Source organism: Ctenocephalides felis, unplaced genomic scaffold (assembly GCF_003426905.1).
Source record: "Ctenocephalides felis isolate EL2017-DRISC unplaced genomic scaffold, ASM342690v1 CF-g0.4_SCAFFOLD_03572, whole genome shotgun sequence".
NCBI classification, from domain to species: domain Eukaryota; kingdom Metazoa; phylum Arthropoda; class Insecta; order Siphonaptera; family Pulicidae; genus Ctenocephalides; species Ctenocephalides felis.
The window spans coordinates 46,636,358-46,654,775 of record NW_020539726.1 but is presented as its reverse complement, the minus strand read 5'-3'; the positions used below and the strand labels follow the sequence as shown (position 1 = coordinate 46,654,775).

The 18,418-nt window shown below is 28.5% G+C and overlaps 2 long non-coding RNA genes across 5 annotated transcripts; both read left to right on the top strand.

The window, feature by feature from the left end:
* The first annotated feature begins 453 nt into the window (after positions 1-453).
* LOC113387730 lies at positions 454-9,022 on the top strand. 3 transcript variants are annotated; one of them, XR_003368155.1, is made up of 7 exons: positions 454-677; positions 5,791-6,155; positions 6,226-6,303; positions 7,994-8,139; positions 8,228-8,310; positions 8,616-8,704; positions 8,974-9,022. It is a non-coding gene; the product is annotated as an uncharacterized LOC113387730 (long non-coding RNA). The 3 variants fall into 3 exon arrangements; XR_003368156.1 differs by having other exon boundaries at positions 7,991-8,139; XR_003368154.1 differs by having other exon boundaries at positions 5,791-6,303.
* Positions 9,023-9,026: 4 nt separating this feature from the next.
* On the top strand, positions 9,027-11,376 carry LOC113387729. 2 transcript variants are annotated; one of them, XR_003368153.1, is made up of 6 exons: positions 9,027-9,080; positions 9,395-9,749; positions 9,833-10,021; positions 10,195-10,325; positions 10,425-10,662; positions 11,244-11,376. It is a non-coding gene; the product is annotated as an uncharacterized LOC113387729 (long non-coding RNA). The 2 variants fall into 2 exon arrangements; XR_003368152.1 differs by lacking the exon at positions 11,244-11,376 and having other exon boundaries at positions 10,425-10,888.
* Positions 11,377-18,418: the final 7,042 nt, after the last annotated feature.

The following is an 18,418-nucleotide window of genomic DNA, read 5'->3' as shown; positions in this document are numbered from 1 at the left end:
TAAGTATACCTATACTAGTTTTTGTAATCTCGATATAAATGAATTTGATAGTTATATATCTATTATTAGTATTATACTATTTTGCAGATTTTACTAGAAGTCGAGTACATTGAATTGTTACTCATTTGTATTTAGAAGACTATTGGAATCCTTAGTGCGTATCAGAGTTTTGAAGTTAAGGTAATTATACTATTATTTTGTTGTATGGTTTCATTTGGTTGTAGTTTGTAAATATGTATTATTTAAAGAAATTGTGATTGATTTGATTATTGTTTTTCATTATATTTAGTACATTTATTCACAGAACAACCTGTGTTTCTTCAGCACATCAGGCTACTGGCAATTTATATGCATTTGGATTGAGTCACAGGTATTTGTGAATAGAAATTAATTTGATTTATTATATTGATTTATAATAATAATTATTTCTTTCAGATGTTTGTCCAATAGGCGTCATGTTAATAGTTTAAACCTCTTTGGAGTCTCGCAAACTTTACATTTTAGTACTAATATTTGTTCAAATTTCAATTGCTGTAGTGTTTATTAGAAAATAGTATTATTACAATGTAAAAGTTTTGTGTGTGAAGTGATTTTTGTGATAACATTTCAAGGAGTTTTTATTATCGGAGTATGGATGCTGACTTCTAGCTAATCAAGAATGGTTGTAAGGCTCTGTGGTAAGTGATATTTATTTAAATGGCATGCTCATATATAGTTCGACCACACCAAATTTGCGGAAATATGATTGATTTCAAGCAATGAAACCAATAACACATATTTATTTCAATTTAATCATGTTTACGCTATTGTTTATAATGTTATTTATAGCTGATAACATTGGCATATTTCGATTACATGTAAATGATTCCTAATTTCTCTAAAAGTTTTCACACTTTTATTAAGTTAGTTTCATACAAATTAGTTTTCTTTTATGAATTTGTTAAGGAATTCGCGATTCAGCCCTTTATTTTGATACTTTCTTGCAAATTGGTTTCTTTTTATGAATTAGTTAAATGTTTTAAACATCTGTACGCCTTTTCTATTCTTTCAGTATTTGTTTATTTCACAATAATATTACTGAGTAGTTAGTAATTAAACAATAGACCCAATATTAGTATTTGTTTCGATTAAATTGTTTTCAAATTTTATATTAGAACGCATTTGCATGCATGTTTTTCATAACATACGTTTAAAATTAGATTAAATGACTTTGATTACTACTTTGATCATTTAATTAACTTCCGGTAGGGTAGTTATAGTAATGGGCCGAAAATCGAAAATGAAAATTTTTGCATTTTTCGACGTTTTGAAGGTTTCTGAACATTTTAAGGCATACCTCAGAAAACTAATGGATGTGTGTGTGTGTGTTTTGTATGTCCGCATTTTTTCGTCCACGTTTTCGGGCGCACGGATCAACCGATTTGAATGGTTTAAAAAACATTCGATTTCTATTGATAGGGAGATGTGCTGATTAGTTTTTGGCAAAGGCAGGTCAAGCCGTTACGTAGATATGGAGTAAAGAGTGCAGAAAATAGAAATCGAGTTTTTGAGAGAACGGATCATCCAATTTGTATGATCCAAAAAACATTCAGTTCGTAATGACGGGGAAAAGTGGTTATTAGTTTTTGGCAAAGGTAGGCCCAGCGGTTTCGGAGATAGAGCTAAATGTTAAAAAAATGGCAGTTTTTGAGAGAACTAAGTGTCCGATTTGAATGATTCAAAGAACTTTCTGCTTGTTTCAACAAAATAATTGCTTTTGCAAAAAAAATTTTGTTTCTAATTTTTTTTTCAAAAAATATTTTTGTAATTTTGGATTAAAAATTTAAAAAATGACCCAGGCTAAGCACAGTCTAAGCGCCACTCTGGTGCAAATATTTACCCAAGTGCGTTTAGACTGTTTATGTACTGGAGATTTCGCACAGAATTATTTGCATTAGACTGTGACTATTTTTGTGAGCACTTTTTCAATTTTGTGTAAATTAGGCAACTATTTTTTTTTAAATTGAATTCGAAATGAAATGACGAACGATTGTTAATGTTCTGGAGATAAATTGATTTATGATTTACATTTGACTTGCTCGGATATAACAAACAGGATAGCAAAAATAATGAAAGTTACAGTATTTGTAATAATATATTTGAAAACGTTTGAAATTTCTCGAATATTTCATTACGGTACGGGAAGTTCCAGCAATTTGCTTTAAGGCACGATGCCATGCACCTCTAGTTACTTTTGTCTGTTAAAGATCTATTAGCAACTAATTAAAAGCAACAATTTGTTTTACAAAACTTCACTTTAAATGCAGAATTATTGGAATGTTACATAATTTAACATATCTGTAGATAATAATCTGTCCGAATTTATAGAGAGTAAATCAAACAAAAGAACCGGTTTCATACATTTATATTCAATTCAACATTTACAGTCCGTTTACAATACATCGCACTTTATGCAATATTTATTAAAATGTTTCATGTTTCGACGATAATGATTCATGACGAACAAATTTAATTTTGCCTTAAAAATTATCTTATCAATTTTTATATGAAAGAAGTTGAATTTTTAGTATTGTTATAAAAATTAATTTATTGAACAATTTTACGAAACATCTGATCATGCTAAAATAAATATCATTAGCAGTGATGTGGTTCGATTGATAAATTTGAAAATAAAACCAGTTTTCATGAAATTTACTTTATAAAATGGCTACTATTTTCAATTATTTGACAGTTGATTTGCTTTTGCTATTAAAAAACGTGCAGGTAATTTAATTTTAAAAATATTTTATCAAATTAATTTTTACATTCCGACCTAAACAATATGACTTAATAATGAAAATTTCATAATTTAACAATTTCTTTATATCATACTTGACAATTTATTCGTCAATTATTTTATCAGCGAATAAAATAGTTAATTACAAATTATAGCCATAAAAATAATCAATTCCTCGAATGTATATTATTATCTACCTGAAATAATTTAAATAATTTTTGTTTTCATTAAGATTTTGCAATATTCATAATTTTAATGTTATTTAATGGATTTCAATGATTCTGCATTTTTAATCAGTTCCAACATAGTTTTTAATTACTTGCAATTTATTACCGTAGTCCGAGAAAAACCTCGGGCAATTAAAATGATTTAACAATAAATATTTTGTGATTTAACATATATTTTTATAACGAAGATGAAACCATTTGTCGTCTAGCTTATTAGGAAACAATAGCATGAACCCTGTATATATTTTGTTTTGAAATAAAAATAAAATGTTAACTTCAATAAGCTATTTAGTAAATGAAATTTTTTCTTACCGAAGTAGGTATTTCGTATTCCGCCTCTAAAAGTTGATTGCAAACTAAACTTCCCTGGCAAATGGTTCAGAATCTGAACGAAAGTTTTTTTTATGGTACTGATCTATTAATAATGATTTTAAAATTTGTTTATTCTGAATTTCTAATGTCTTTTTTATCTAAACAAATTTTAGAGCTTTTATTTAATAGATCAGTATCATTGAAAACTTCTATTGTAGCAACATACTGAAATTTGAAACATGTTAATTCATCGGAAGAATTGCGTTTTAATTTGTTTAATAATAATGTCGATTACTCGATAAAGTATATTTACTTTGAACAAACTTTCAATATCCTGAATATGAATTTGCAAATCTTGTCAAAGTAGCGTATTACCTTCCTCTGACGAGTTTTAAAAAATTCATGATTGATAAATCATTTTCCTACTAACTACACTATTTGCGTCTAATTTGAAATTTCCAAATTTATGCCAATACTTTTCTAATTCTTAACAATTTTTTTTTAAATGTTTATAGCATTTGAAAGATTGGTGGCTTTAGATTATAGAACTATAGATGTGGCGTCGATATAGTAGTAGAATATTACTGTTTGTTAGGTTTGATTGATTTTTCGAAGGACCAATGATTTGTTGTAAAACACTTCATTTGTAATATTAATTACGTGTTTATTAACTTCCCGAAGGAGAAGTTTATGTTTTCATCAAAAGATCCGATTTGCTAATTTTATGTTTTCTCGACGTTTCAAGCCATTCTGAATCGAATGAGACCAACATTTGGAAAAAGTATATGTGTGTGTGTGTGCGCGCGTGTGTGTGAACAATTTTTTTGCCGTAAATCAACGTTTTCTCAAAAACGGCTGGACCGATTTCCAAAATTTAAAAGCCATTCGATGTATCTCGATGACGACTTAGGGTTTATGAGTTTTGTACGATGATCGGCCAGGCCGCTTCTTTGTAAATCGCAGAAAAGTGAAAACTTTTTCGTCCACGTTTAATCCGCAATTCTGAATCGATTTTGAAAATTCAAAAACCGTTCGTAGGTATTGGTTGGGAATCGTGCTGATTAGTTTTTGGTATAGATCGGCCGGGCCGTTTTCTTGTAATAAAGTTTGAAAAAAAAAAAATTCGACGATTTTTATAATTTTTGCGGTACATACCATCGTCTTCTAGATCATACTAAAATATTACGGCCCTACGACACTATCGGTTTAACTTTAAAAATTCGTCAAAGTTTGCAAAAATTGGTATCGTTTTTTGGCTTAAAAACGCCTGAACCGATTTTAGAAATTTAAGTCATTCGATGTATCTCAATGAGCACTATAGTTGGTCAGTTTTGTGAGACGATCTGCCAAACCGTTTCTTTGTAATTTGAAAAAAAGTGTTAAACTTTTCGTCCACATTTAAGCTCATTCTACCGAATCGATTAAAAAAAAAAACTGTTCGAAAGATATTAGTTGGGAATGATACTGATTAGTTTTTGGTGAAAATCTACCGAGCCGTTTCCTTGTAATTAACCGTTGAAAAAAATATTACGCCGATTTTTATGGAACTTTTTTGGGCGATATATACTATGGTCTTATGGAACTTACTGAATTATTATGGCCTTACTAGTAGTTGAATTTTAAAAATTCATCAAAGTTTGAGAAAATGAGTAGTTTTTTTGACGTTCGTTAAAATTAAAATTAGACGATTTACTTGGTATAACGCTAGAGTACTTGATCTCAATGTACATCTAAACCATTAAGTCCTACCGAAACTGGTTCAATTATAAAAGTTATTAATTTTTGAAAATTTGCTTTTAGAAAATACTCGAGTTAACGTGTTTGTTCGTTTTCAATTATGTGTAATAAATCTACTCGGAATACGTTTAATCGCTCATAAATTAATTTATATAGTCGATTACACATACACATATCGGAAAGTTCATGTAACTTGCCTCAAGGCAAAATACCAATACCAACTAGTTTTTATTACAACTACAAATTATATTTGTATTTACAATGTTTTCAAAGTTTAATTTTTGTATTGATTGATTTTATTTTATAATAATTTTTTATTTAGATATTTGATTTGTTTCTATATCAATATATCGGATGCTGTGATTTTGGTGTGAACAATTACAATGGAAAACCAATAATAAAATAATTGTAGTTTGCAAACTTCTTTTTATGCGAAATAGGTTCATTTTGGATTTCAACAAAACCGAGTTTTAAAGCAAGAATGGCATCAGAGAATGTCCTGCACATTCCGTCTTTTTATATTATGTCCAAAATAATTAAAAATTCATAAACGATTCAAAGTGATTAGTTAAAGAATATATCGGTATCATAAAGAATCAGTCAGTCTGTTTTTATCCTTCTGCATGAACGGTTGTGTTATTATTTACATAAACTTTTATCATAAATTCTACAGAAAAAGAGTTTCTTTATATGTCGATTGAAATATAAAAATAATTATAATATGATTTTACGTTGCAGTTTGCCGACAGACAGAAGCTCAAACAACATGATAATGGCGCAGGTTCTTTCGGAAGCCGATCGGCCATTATGCAATACTGCGTACAGAGAAGGACAACTATGTCATGTGCGAGTGCGCTCGAGTACTATTTCGCACTCTATTCCACGCATAGGATTAATGCGCAGGACAAGGACAAAGATATGTCGCAGGCGCAGGCCACGCCCATCACCGCCCATCACCTATCACCTAGTTGCTCTCCCCACCACTCGAATCGGCCTGCCATTGCGAGAGGATATCATTTCGTTTTCGAATGCGGCGGTGTACGGTGTACGGTGTACGGCTAGAAGGGTCTCGGCGAAATGGACGTAGCCGACCGGCTTGTTGCGTAAGTTCAACATGGTTGCGAATTGAATTCAGTTTAATAGTGCGATAATTTTATACCTATTAATTTCAAGTGTTTGTCATTGTGCCCTTATCAAATCTAATTTACATGAGAAATTGGAACTGATGCAGCACCGTTTACAGGAGAAAAGGTCAGTTTCAAGTTGATTTTGTGGGTACCGATACCGAATTTCCGTATATATCACTAGAATTTTCTGAATCATTTGAAATCATCCATCCATTCAAACTTTCAAATATTAGTTTAAAGTAGACTGCGTTGATTAAAAGATTTTGCAAGACAAATGGGGCGGCAATGGGTCAATGGTTAGGATTTTTTCAATATGCCAAAAATTACGATTTCTTATTAACACAGCTCTTAGATTCTTAAAATTATTTTGCTACTGGTACATATTTGAATCACCAGTTTAGTTTTTTATAAATTTGTACATCGTTTTGACATATAATTAATCCTCCGTCGGTCGGAGTGATCTGGCCAGACTTTTTTCGGCTTCAATTAAAAAAAAGAACACTTCTAGTAATCCTATCGACTTGAAATTTCTTGACTTTTCCTAAAATTTCATTAGCTGTCGATCAATAAAAAAATCAGGAAGAAAAAAATGTACTTTGAATTTTTTTTCGAAGCGATCGCGGTGGGCAAGATAGAATATCGGAGCGAGTATGTGCCGCGTCGGAGTTTTACGGTTAAACTGTATAAATTTTGATACTTTATCCATAACAATGTGAACAAAGTTTGTACTTATTATTGAAATCTGTATAAAATATCTGATATTTGATGTACATAACAGATGTAATAATCAGTTTTGGAATACAAATGATTTATTGATTTTTTTTATCGATTTTTATTGGATCTCTCTCTTTTATTGGATAATTTATTCAATACAAGTTCTAAAACAGTGTTGTAATATATAATAATTAATTCAAAATAAATCATTTTTCCCGAAATATTTGTCGACGATGTCGGTAATGATTGAAATGATTAAGAAAACAGTCGTCTTGAATTGATAAGGAGACGTCCTGATTAGTTTTTGGCAAAGACAGGTCCAGCCGTTTTGATGATACGGGGCAAAAAGGGCCAAATATGGCACTTCATTTTTTGAGAGAACTGAGCGGCGTATGATTTCAATGATTTAAAAAATGTAAAGAAGTATTTATATTTATAATGTTTAAAAATGTGAAGCAAGTGTTGGTCAACGCAAACATCAAATGAATTAGATAAAATCGTTATTTGAATAAAGAAGCATGATAAAATTTTATAAATACAGGTATGTTCAATGATTATTGGAAACGCGTACCTATACGATTAAAAGAAATTTATTTTTGTAAATAGAGTTTTATATAATAGATTAAAATAACGGTATTCATTGTTTATGAAGTTATATAAATTATTACAGAATAAACCTGATGATGGAACGTATCTATTTCCGAAACGTCGTTATTAAATATCTCAAAAACAAATTGTTTTTATTATTGGATTTACTGTTTGGAAAAGAAACAATCAATATATTGAAAAAATCCAGGACTTATCTATTGAATATATATATATATATATATATATATATATATATATATATATATATATATAATATATATGTATATATAAACATAAATTTTTTTAGTAAAACATCAAATACGAACAAATAGTCCGATGAAACAATTCAGAATATTAGAATATATACAAAAAGCTAATTAACTAATAAATATAATAATTTAATACTAATGATTAGTGAAAAATAAACATACAATATCTTTCTACATCGAATTAAAAAAAATCATTGTTCATTATTATTTCTTGGTTAAATATATTTCTTACTTGTTCAGCAGGTATGCCCGATACAAGCTATACTATTAAATGAGCACATTTTGTTTGTCATCATGCTGCCCAAGAGATACAGTAGTTGCTGTTAAAGTACTTCATCAAACCCGATATTGGTTTCAATGGCACTTTTGTAGATGGTGTGTGGTGAGTGGTGAGTGGTGCTCTCTTCAGCTAAAACAGTTTATATTTTTTTTTATTATTATTATTATGAAGTTCTTAAATTCAATTTTCTTTTACAGTGAAGGTTTCGAAATAGACAATGGAATTTAGTAAAGATGGAAAGTGTTTGAACATCATCGTGCTCTGCCAAGGGCCTAATCAGGTTAGTAATTATAAAATAGTTATGAGTATAAAAATTGACAATAAATTATAAGAAAAGAAAATACGAGTAATTTTTCATATTAATGAAAAATGATATTTTTAAATAAAATATTGTTAATATTTAGTGTCTAAATGTAACTGTATACATACAATTATTATTACAATTAAATCAAAAAATTTTTATTTCTACATTTATTTCAAAGATTTTATTTCAAACTTAAATTTATTTATTAAGTCACTGAAATGATTGGTTTTTAATATAATCATTAGAAAATGTAAAATTAATGAACAATTAATTTATTTCAGGGAAGACAAATGAATTCGAAAGTGACATTATCTACGGCAGAGCTTTAGAAGCAACATTATCTCTGCATGGCAGCAATAGTGACCATAAGGTGTGTGATGAAATAATTTACAATTAATACTATTGAAATATTTTAGTATTTGGAAAGTAAAATATAGAATTTTTTTATTATAATTTGGCATTGCATATCATAAATGAATGGAAATTGTTCAGCAACTACTAAATTTTGAATATTTGAGAGTTGAATGAATGATCAATCGTAAATTTTGTAATACTTGATGAAACAATCTTTTTGCTACTAAGTATTATTTAATCTAAATATGAACTATTGAATTAAACGCAATTTATTTTATTTTTCAGTCGTTTGCGATCACTATGCAAAGGCCAAGTGTATCAGACTTAATCGGGGATCTGTTTATTAAACTCTTTGCTGCCTGCAGCCTTTGTGTTGTCAGTGAGGATAAAAGGTAATTAATAAAATGAAATAATTGAAATATACATACAAGAGATTTATTTTTTAAATGCTTGAATATTAGTCTCAATTAAGTTTTAAGGTATTTAATTTAATGCAATAATTAAAAAATGTGAAAGAATTTGAATGCTTTTACAAAAATTTTGAGTCAATAATACTTTTTTTTATTTGTTCAAGAAATTACGATTAAATAATGTTAAATTCATAAAGAGATTTTTCATATGGTAATAAAATATACAAGTATAAAAATCTATAAACAAATTCGTAAAAGTAATACAAATTAATTGAAAGAGATCATTGTATTTAAAGTATGAAGTAAGATGTTGCATTATGGACTTGCCGACATACATATTGTGGAATATGTGCATTCTTGAAGGAAATAACAAGGATGCTCTGCAATTCCTACAGTGAATGAAACAATATGGACTTGCCGATATACATATTGTAGAACATGTGCATTCTTGAAAGAAATAACTCTACAAATCGTACGGTGAATCAAACAATGTGGACTTGTCGACATGCATATTGGGGAATATGTGCATTCCTGAAGAAAATAACGTGACAAGCAATCGTGGGCCCTAACTGAAGAGAACCATTTCAAAGAATGGAACCAATGTATTCTTACCGTAGGATTTCAAAGAGGCTGCTGCTTTTATTAAATTTGGTATGTTTAGCTCGAATATTTAAAATAATTCATGTACTCTACTCTTTAAATAACAATAGTTCAATGAATTTATTTTATTTCAGAAATAATCCTCACTCGAACAATACAATATACCTTTGGTGCATTTGGTGCAAATGGATTGGCTTGAATAACTAAACACGTCAAGACGAGAACTGTTGGAAGAAAACCAGGCAAATCAGAGGATGCATGATTTCAAATCCTAGAATTACTAGTAAATGGCTACCTAATCAAAGACTTTGAATCAAATATAGGTAAGTTATTGTTAAACTGCTTGATAATATTTAAAAATTTCATCAGTGATGAATTTATATTACAAATTTAATTTACTCGAGTATTGCAGTCAAATAATATAAATGATTTAAAAAATTTGTCGGTAATTTTTTATATAAATTTGAATAATTAATGTAATAATTTTTTTTTACAGAGAATACCGGCAATGCAAAACAAAGAATATTAGAAAAACATCATTAGCTATGAAATATGCTGCAGCTGGCTGCTACTGCAATTCTTGGTCAACTCTCAAAATAAATGGAAGGCTCTCGTGCTTCTTGATAGGTACAACAATTAAATTCAATATTTTATTCAAAATAAAACAGTATATATTTTTTTTATTATTATTATTATGAAGTTCTTAAATTCAATTTTCTTTTACAGTGAAGGTTTCGAAATAGACAATGGATGGAAGAGAAAAACCACATGAGTAGTACTACATATATGATACAAAATTTAATGCAATTTATTTTATATTCCAGTTGAAAGTGATGACAATACAGCCATGGACTTCACTGTTACGGTTTAATAGCACAATTGCAATGATGCAAATTCCTTGCAGTGAGTAATGCCTTCCAGATATACAGTTCATCCTGCGCCTCTTTTTTAACCATTGGAAAAGGTATTTCATGGAATATAATATTTCAAATGTACTATTAAATAAGTTTGGTTGTCTGTTAAGAAGTTTTGAGCAAGCACTGTTTATTTTTCAATTTAAATAAATGCCTATTATTATTCAATCAATGAAGATTATCACAGATAAAATTTGATAAACTATTGATTCGAATAATTAAAAGTAGTAATATGTATTTGAATGTAGATAATCCCTGTGAATTACTGGTTTAAATAATTGCTAAAAGTTGTATTAATTTGACTGTAGATGACACTGTGAATTACCGGTTTGAATAAATGTTAAAAGTAGTGAAATCTATTGGTACATAGGTGGCGCTAGGATATTATTGGTTCGAATAAATGCTAAAAGTTGTAATTTTTAAATGTAGATAACGCCTCTAGAATTGCTGGTTCGAATAATTGCTAAAAGTTGTAATTATTTGAGTATAGATGGCGCGTGCGATTTACTGGTTTGAATAATTGCTAAAAGTTGTAATTACCTGAAACTAGATGGCGTCTGTAAATTACCGGTTCGAATAATTGTTAAAAATTTGTAATTATTTGAATGTAGATGGCGCTTGTGATTTACAGGTTCGAATAATTGCTAAAAGTTACAATTGTGAAGCTGTCTACTAAATTCCTGGAGCCATCTGTGAACGGATATGTCTTATTGATGCTGAAAGCAAGGCCCCCTAGATTTCTAGAAGGCCTTGCCACAAATATATATATTAGTGGGTTCCCGATCAAGGCAAGTTTTACTATAGAAATATTTTGATCAATAATTGTGTTTTTATTTTTTTTTTGCCCTGACCGGGACTTGAACCCGACACAGGTTTCTTTTGTCGAATTCAAGAGCTGAGCTGCTACCCACTGAGCTAATCTCAACCGAAACAAAATATATAATATATTAGTAGGTGAACCTGGTCTGGGACCCTCGTTGCGGAAGTGTTTTACGCTGGAAAGTGATGGTGTCTATGGGTGATATATATATATATATATATATATATATATATATATATATATATATATATATATATATATATATATATATATACATATAGCATACATATAGCATACATTATACCTGCTACATATTACACTGCTGCTTTATATGACATCTGGCACTAATATATATGAGCTTTCTTGCAATACTTTGGTATATTTTGCCTATCATTGCCTATACTTTATATGTTATTCACGCCTTTAAGTATTGCGTTTTTAAATAATATGTATGCAAATATACTTTCTTTAGCTTGCATTAATAGTTATAATTGTAATATGCAACAAACAATTCTTCTACTTATCTTTGGCATTTCGTACTTAAATCCCGTAGCACATCTACGACAATTTGCAATACATTATGCATTGCTTCGTAAACCCTCCGGCACATTTACGAAATTTTCAATCGTTTTGATAATTTTTGTACTAAGTGCTCAGTCGAGTAAATTTTTTTAGTATAACTTTTTTTGTACTAAGTGCTCAGTCGAGTAAATTTTTTTAGTATAACTTTTTTTGTACTAAGTGCTCAGTCGAGTAAATTTTTTTAGTATAACTTTTTTTGTACTAAGTGCTCAGTCGAGTAAATTTTTTTAGTATAACTTTTTTTGTACTAAGTGCTCAGTCGAGTAAATTTTTTTAGTATAACTTTTTTTGTACTAAGTGCTCAGTCGAGTAAATTTTTTTAGTATAACTTTTTTTGTACTAAGTGCTCAGTCGAGTAAATTTTTTTAGTATAACTTTTTTTGTACTAAGTGCTCAGTCGAGTAAATTTTTTTAGTATAACTTTTTTTGTACTAAGTGCTCAGTCGAGTAAATTTTTTTAGTATAACTTTTTTTGTACTAAGTGCTCAGTCGAGTAAATTTTTTTAGTATAACTTTTTTTGTACTAAGTGCTCAGTCGAGTAAATTTTTTAGTATAACTTTTTTTGTACTAAGTGCTCAGTCGAGTAAATTTTTTTAGTATAACTTTTTTTGTACTAAGTGCTCAGTCGAGTAAATTTTTTTAGTATAACTTTTTTTGTACTAAGTGCTCAGTCGAGTAAATTTTTTTAGTATAACTTTTTTTGTACTAAGTGCTCAGTCGAGTAAATTTTTTAGTATAACTTTTTTTGTACTAAGTGCTCAGTCGAGTAAATTTTTTTAGTATAACTTTTTTTGTACTAAGTGCTCAGTCGAGTAAATTTTTTTAGTATAACTTTTTTTGTACTAAGTGCTCAGTCGAGTAAATTTTTTTAGTATAACTTTTTTTGTACTAAGTGCTCAGTCGAGTAAATTTTTTTAGTATAACTTTTTTTGTACTAAGTGCTCAGTCGAGTAAATTTTTTTAGTATAACTTTTTTTGTACTAAGTGCTCAGTCGAGTAAATTTTTTTAGTATAACTTTTTTTGTACTAAGTGCTCAGTCGAGTAAATTTTTTTAGTATAACTTTTTTTGTACTAAGTGCTCAGTCGAGTAAATTTTTTAGTATAACTTTTTTTGTACTAAGTGCTCAGTCGAGTAAATTTTTTTAGTATAACTTTTTTTGTACTAAGTGCTCAGTCGAGTAAATTTTTTTAGTATAACTTTTTTTGTACTAAGTGCTCAGTCGAGTAAATTTTTTTAGTATAACTTTTTTTGTACTAAGTGCTCAGTCGAGTAAATTTTTTAGTATAACTTTTTTTGTACTAAGTGCTCAGTCGAGTAAATTTTTTAGTATAACTTTTTTTGTACTAAGTGCTCAGTCGAGTAAATTTTTTTAGTATAACTTTTTTTGTACTAAGTGCTCAGTCGAGTAAATTTTTTTAGTATAACTTTTTTTGTACTAAGTGCTCAGTCGAGTAAATTTTTTTAGTATAACTTTTTTTGTACTAAGTGCTCAGTCGAGTAAATTTTTTTAGTATAACTTTTTTTGTACTAAGTGCTCAGTCGAGTAAATTTTTTTAGTATAACTTTTTTTGTACTAAGTGCTCAGTCGAGTAAATTTTTTTAGTATAACTTTTTTTGTACTAAGTGCTCAGTCGAGTAAATTTTTTTAGTATAACTTTTTTTGTACTAAGTGCTCAGTCGAGTAAATTTTTTTAGTATAACTTTTTTTGTACTAAGTGCTCAGTCGAGTAAATTTTTTAGTATAACTTTTTTTGTACTAAGTGCTCAGTCGAGTAAATTTTTTAGTATAACTTTTTTTGTACTAAGTGCTCAGTCGAGTAAATTTTTTTAGTATAACTTTTTTTGTACTAAGTGCTCAGTCGAGTAAATTTTTTTAGTATAACTTTTTTTGTACTAAGTGCTCAGTCGAGTAAATTTTTTTTAGTATAACTTTTTTTGTACTAAGTGCTCAGTCGAGTAAATTTTTTTAGTATAACTTTTTTTGTACTAAGTGCTCAGTCGAGTAAATTTTTTTAGTATAACTTTTTTTTGTACTAAGTGCTCAGTCGAGTAAATTTTTTTAGTATAACTTTTTTTTGTACTAAGTGCTCAGTCGAGTAAATTTTTTTAGTATAACTTTTTTTTGTACTAAGTGCTCAGTCGAGTAAATTTTTTTAGTATAACTTTTTTTGTACTAAGTGCTCAGTCGAGTAAATTTTTTTTAGTATAACTTTTTTTGTACTAAGTGCTCAGTCGAGTAAATTTTTTAGTATAACTTTTTTTGTACTAAGTGCTCAGTCGAGTAAATTTTTTTAGTATAACTTTTTTTGTACTAAGTGCTCAGTCGAGTAAATTTTTTTAGTATAACTTTTTTTGTACTAAGTGCTCAGTCGAGTAAATTTTTTTAGTATAACTTTTTTTGTACTAAGTGCTCAGTCGAGTAAATTTTTTTAGTATAACTTTTTTTGTACTAAGTGCTCAGTCGAGTAAATTTTTTTAGTATAACTTTTTTTGTACTAAGTGCTCAGTCGAGTAAATTTTTTTAGTATAACTTTTTTGTACTAAGTGCTCAGTCGAGTAAATTTTTTTAGTATAACTTTTTTTGTACTAAGTGCTCAGTCGAGTAAATTTTTTTAGTATAACTTTTTTTGTACTAAGTGCTCAGTCGAGTAAATTTTTTTAGTATAACTTTTTTTGTACTAAGTGCTCAGTCGAGTAAATTTTTTTAGTATAACTTTTTTTGTACTAAGTGCTCAGTCGAGTAAATTTTTTTAGTATAACTTTTTTTGTACTAAGTGCTCAGTCGAGTAAATTTTTTTAGTATAACTTTTTTTGTACTAAGTGCTCAGTCGAGTAAATTTTTTTAGTATAACTTTTTTTGTACTAAGTGCTCAGTCGAGTAAATTTTTTTAGTATAACTTTTTTTGTACTAAGTGCTCAGTCGAGTAAATTTTTTTAGTATAACTTTTTTTGTACTAAGTGCTCAGTCGAGTAAATTTTTTTAGTATAACTTTTTTTGTACTAAGTGCTCAGTCGAGTAAATTTTTTTAGTATAACTTTTTTTGTACTAAGTGCTCAGTCGAGTAAATTTTTTAGTATAACTTTTTTTGTACTAAGTGCTCAGTCGAGTAAATTTTTTAGTATAACTTTTTTGTACTAAGTGCTCAGTCGAGTAAATTTTTTTAGTATAACTTTTTTTGTACTAAGTGCTCAGTCGAGTAAATTTTTTTAGTATAACTTTTTTTGTACTAAGTGCTCAGTCGAGTAAATTTTTTTAGTATAACTTTTTTTGTACTAAGTGCTCAGTCGAGTAAATTTTTTAGTATAACTTTTTTGTACTAAGTGCTCAGTCGAGTAAATTTTTTTAGTATAACTTTTTTTGTACTAAGTGCTCAGTCGAGTAAAATTTTTTAGTATAACTTTTTTTGTACTAAGTGCTCAGTCGAGTAAATTTTTTAGTATAACTTTTTTGTACTAAGTGCTCAGTCGAGTAAATTTTTTTAGTATAACTTTTTTGTACTAAGTGCTCAGTCGAGTAAATTTTTTTAGTATAACTTTTTTGTACTAAGTGCTCAGTCGAGTAAATTTTTTTAGTATAACTTTTTTGTACTAAGTGCTCAGTCGAGTAAATTTTTTAGTATAACTTTTTTGTACTAAGTGCTCAGTCGAGTAAATTTTTTTAGTATAACTTTTTTGTACTAAGTGCTCAGTCGAGTAAATTTTTTTAGTATAACTTTTTTGTACTAAGTGCTCAGTCGAGTAAATTTTTTTAGTATAACTTTTTTGTACTAAGTGCTCAGTCGAGTAAATTTTTTTAGTATAACTTTTTTGTACTAAGTGCTCAGTCGAGTAAATTTTTTTAGTATAACTTTTTTTGTACTAAGTGCTCAGTCGAGTAAACTTTTTTTAGTATAACTTTTTTTGTACTAAGTGCTCAGTCGAGTAAACTTTTTTAGTATAACTTTTTTTGTACTAAGTGCTCAGTCGAGTAAACTTTTTTAGTATAACTTTTTTGTACTAAGTGCTCAGTCGAGTAAACTTTTTTAGTATAACTTTTTTTGTACTAAGTGCTCAGTCGAGTAACTTTTTTAGTATAACTTTTTTTGTACTAAGTGCTCAGTCGAGTAAACTTTTTTAGTATAACTTTTTTTGTACTAAGTGCTCAGTCGAGTAAACTTTTTTAGTATAACTTTTTTTGTACTAAGTGCTCAGTCGAGTAACTTTTTTAGTATAATTTTTTTGTACTAAGTGCTCAGTCGAGTAAACTTTTTTAGTATAACTTTTTTTGTACTAAGTGCTCAGTCGAGTAAACTTTTTTAGTATAACTTTTTTTGTACTAAGTGCTCAGTCGAGTAAACTTTTTTAGTATAACTTTTTTTGTACTAAGTGCTCAGTCGAGTAAACTTTTTTAGTATAACTTTTTTTGTACTAAGTGCTCAGTCGAGTAAACTTTTTTAGTATAACTTTTTTTGTACTAAGTGCTCAGTCGAGTAAATTTTTTAGTATAACTTTTTTTGTACTAAGTGCTCAGTCGAGTAAACTTTTTAGTATAACTTTTTTTGTACTAAGTGCTCAGTCGAGTAAACTTTTTTAGTATAACTTTTTTTGTACTAAGTGCTCAGTCGAGTAAACTTTTTTAGTATAACTTTTTTTGTACTAAGTGCTCAGTCGAGTAACTTTTTTAGTATAACTTTTTTTGTACTAAGTGCTCAGTCGAGTAAACTTTTTTAGTATAACTTTTTTTGTACTAAGTGCTCAGTCGAGTAAACTTTTTTAGTATAACTTTTTTGTACTAAGTGCTCAGTCGAGTAAACTTTTTTAGTATAACTTTTTTTGTACTAAGTGCTCAGTCGAGTAAACTTTTTTAGTATAACTTTTTTTGTACTAAGTGCTCAGTCGAGTAAACTTTTTTAGTATAACTTTTTTTGTACTAAGTGCTCAGTCGAGTAAACTTTTTTAGTATAACTTTTTTTGTACTAAGTGCTCAGTCGAGTAAACTTTTTTAGTATAACTTTTTTTGTACTAAGTGCTCAGTCGAGTAAACTTTTTTAGTATAACTTTTTTGTACTAAGTGCTCAGTCGAGTAAACTTTTTTAGTATAACTTTTTTGTACTAAGTGCTCAGTCGAGTAAACTTTTTTAGTATAACTTTTTTTGTACTAAGTGCTCAGTCGAGTAAACTTTTTTAGTATAACTTTTTTTGTACTAAGTGCTCAGTCGAGTAAACTTTTTTAGTATAACTTTTTTTGTACTAAGTGCTCAGTCGAGTAAATTTTTTTTTAGTATAACTTTTTTTGTACTAAGTGCTCAGTCGAGTAAACTTTTTTAGTATAACTTTTTTTGTACTAAGTGCTCAGTCGAGTAAACTTTTTTTAGTATAACTTTTTTGTACTAAGTGCTCAGTCGAGTAAACTTTTTAGTATAACTTTTTTTGTACTAAGTGCTCAGTCGAGTAAACTTTTTTTAGTATAACTTTTTTTGTACTAAGTGCTCAGTCGAGTAAACTTTTTTAGTATAACTTTTTTGTACTAAGTGCTCAGTCGAGTAAACTTTTTTAGTATAACTTTTTTTGTACTAAGTGCTCAGTCGAGTAAACTTTTTAGTATAACTTTTTTTGTACTAAGTGCTCAGTCGAGTAAACTTTTTTAGTATAACTTTTTTTGTACTAAGTGCTCAGTCGAGTAAACTTTTTTTAGTATAACTTTTTTTGTACTAAGTGCTCAGTCGAGTAAACTTTTTTAGTATAACTTTTTTTGTACTAAGTGCTCAGTCGAGTAAACTTTTTTAGTATAACTTTTTTTGTACTAAGTGCTCAGTCGAGTAAACTTTTTTAGTATAAACTTTTTTGTACTAAGTGCTCAGTCGAGTAAACTTTTTAGTATAACTTTTTTTGTACTAAGTGCTCAGTCGAGTAAACTTTTTTAGTATAACTTTTTTTGTACTAAGTGCTCAGTCGAGTAAACTTTTTTAGTATAACTTTTTTTGTACTAAGTGCTCAGTCGAGTAAACTTTTTTAGTATAACTTTTTTTTGTACTAAGTGCTCAGTCGAGTAAACTTTTTTAGTATAACTTTTTTTTTGTACTAAGTGCTCAGTCGAGTAAACTTTTTTAGTATAACTTTTTTTGTACTAAGTGCTCAGTCGAGTAAACTTTTTTTAGTATAACTTTTTTTTGTACTAAGTGCTCAGTCGAGTAACTTTTTTAGTATAACTTTTTTTGTACTAAGTGCTCAGTCGAGTAAACTTTTTTAGTATAACTTTTTTTGTACTAAGTGCTCAGTCGAGTAAACTTTTTTAGTATAACTTTTTTTGTACTAAGTGCTCAGTCGAGTAAACTTTTTTTAGTATAACTTTTTTTGTACTAAGTGCTCAGTCGAGTAACTTTTTTAGTATAACTTTTTTGTACTAAGTGCTCAGTCGTAAA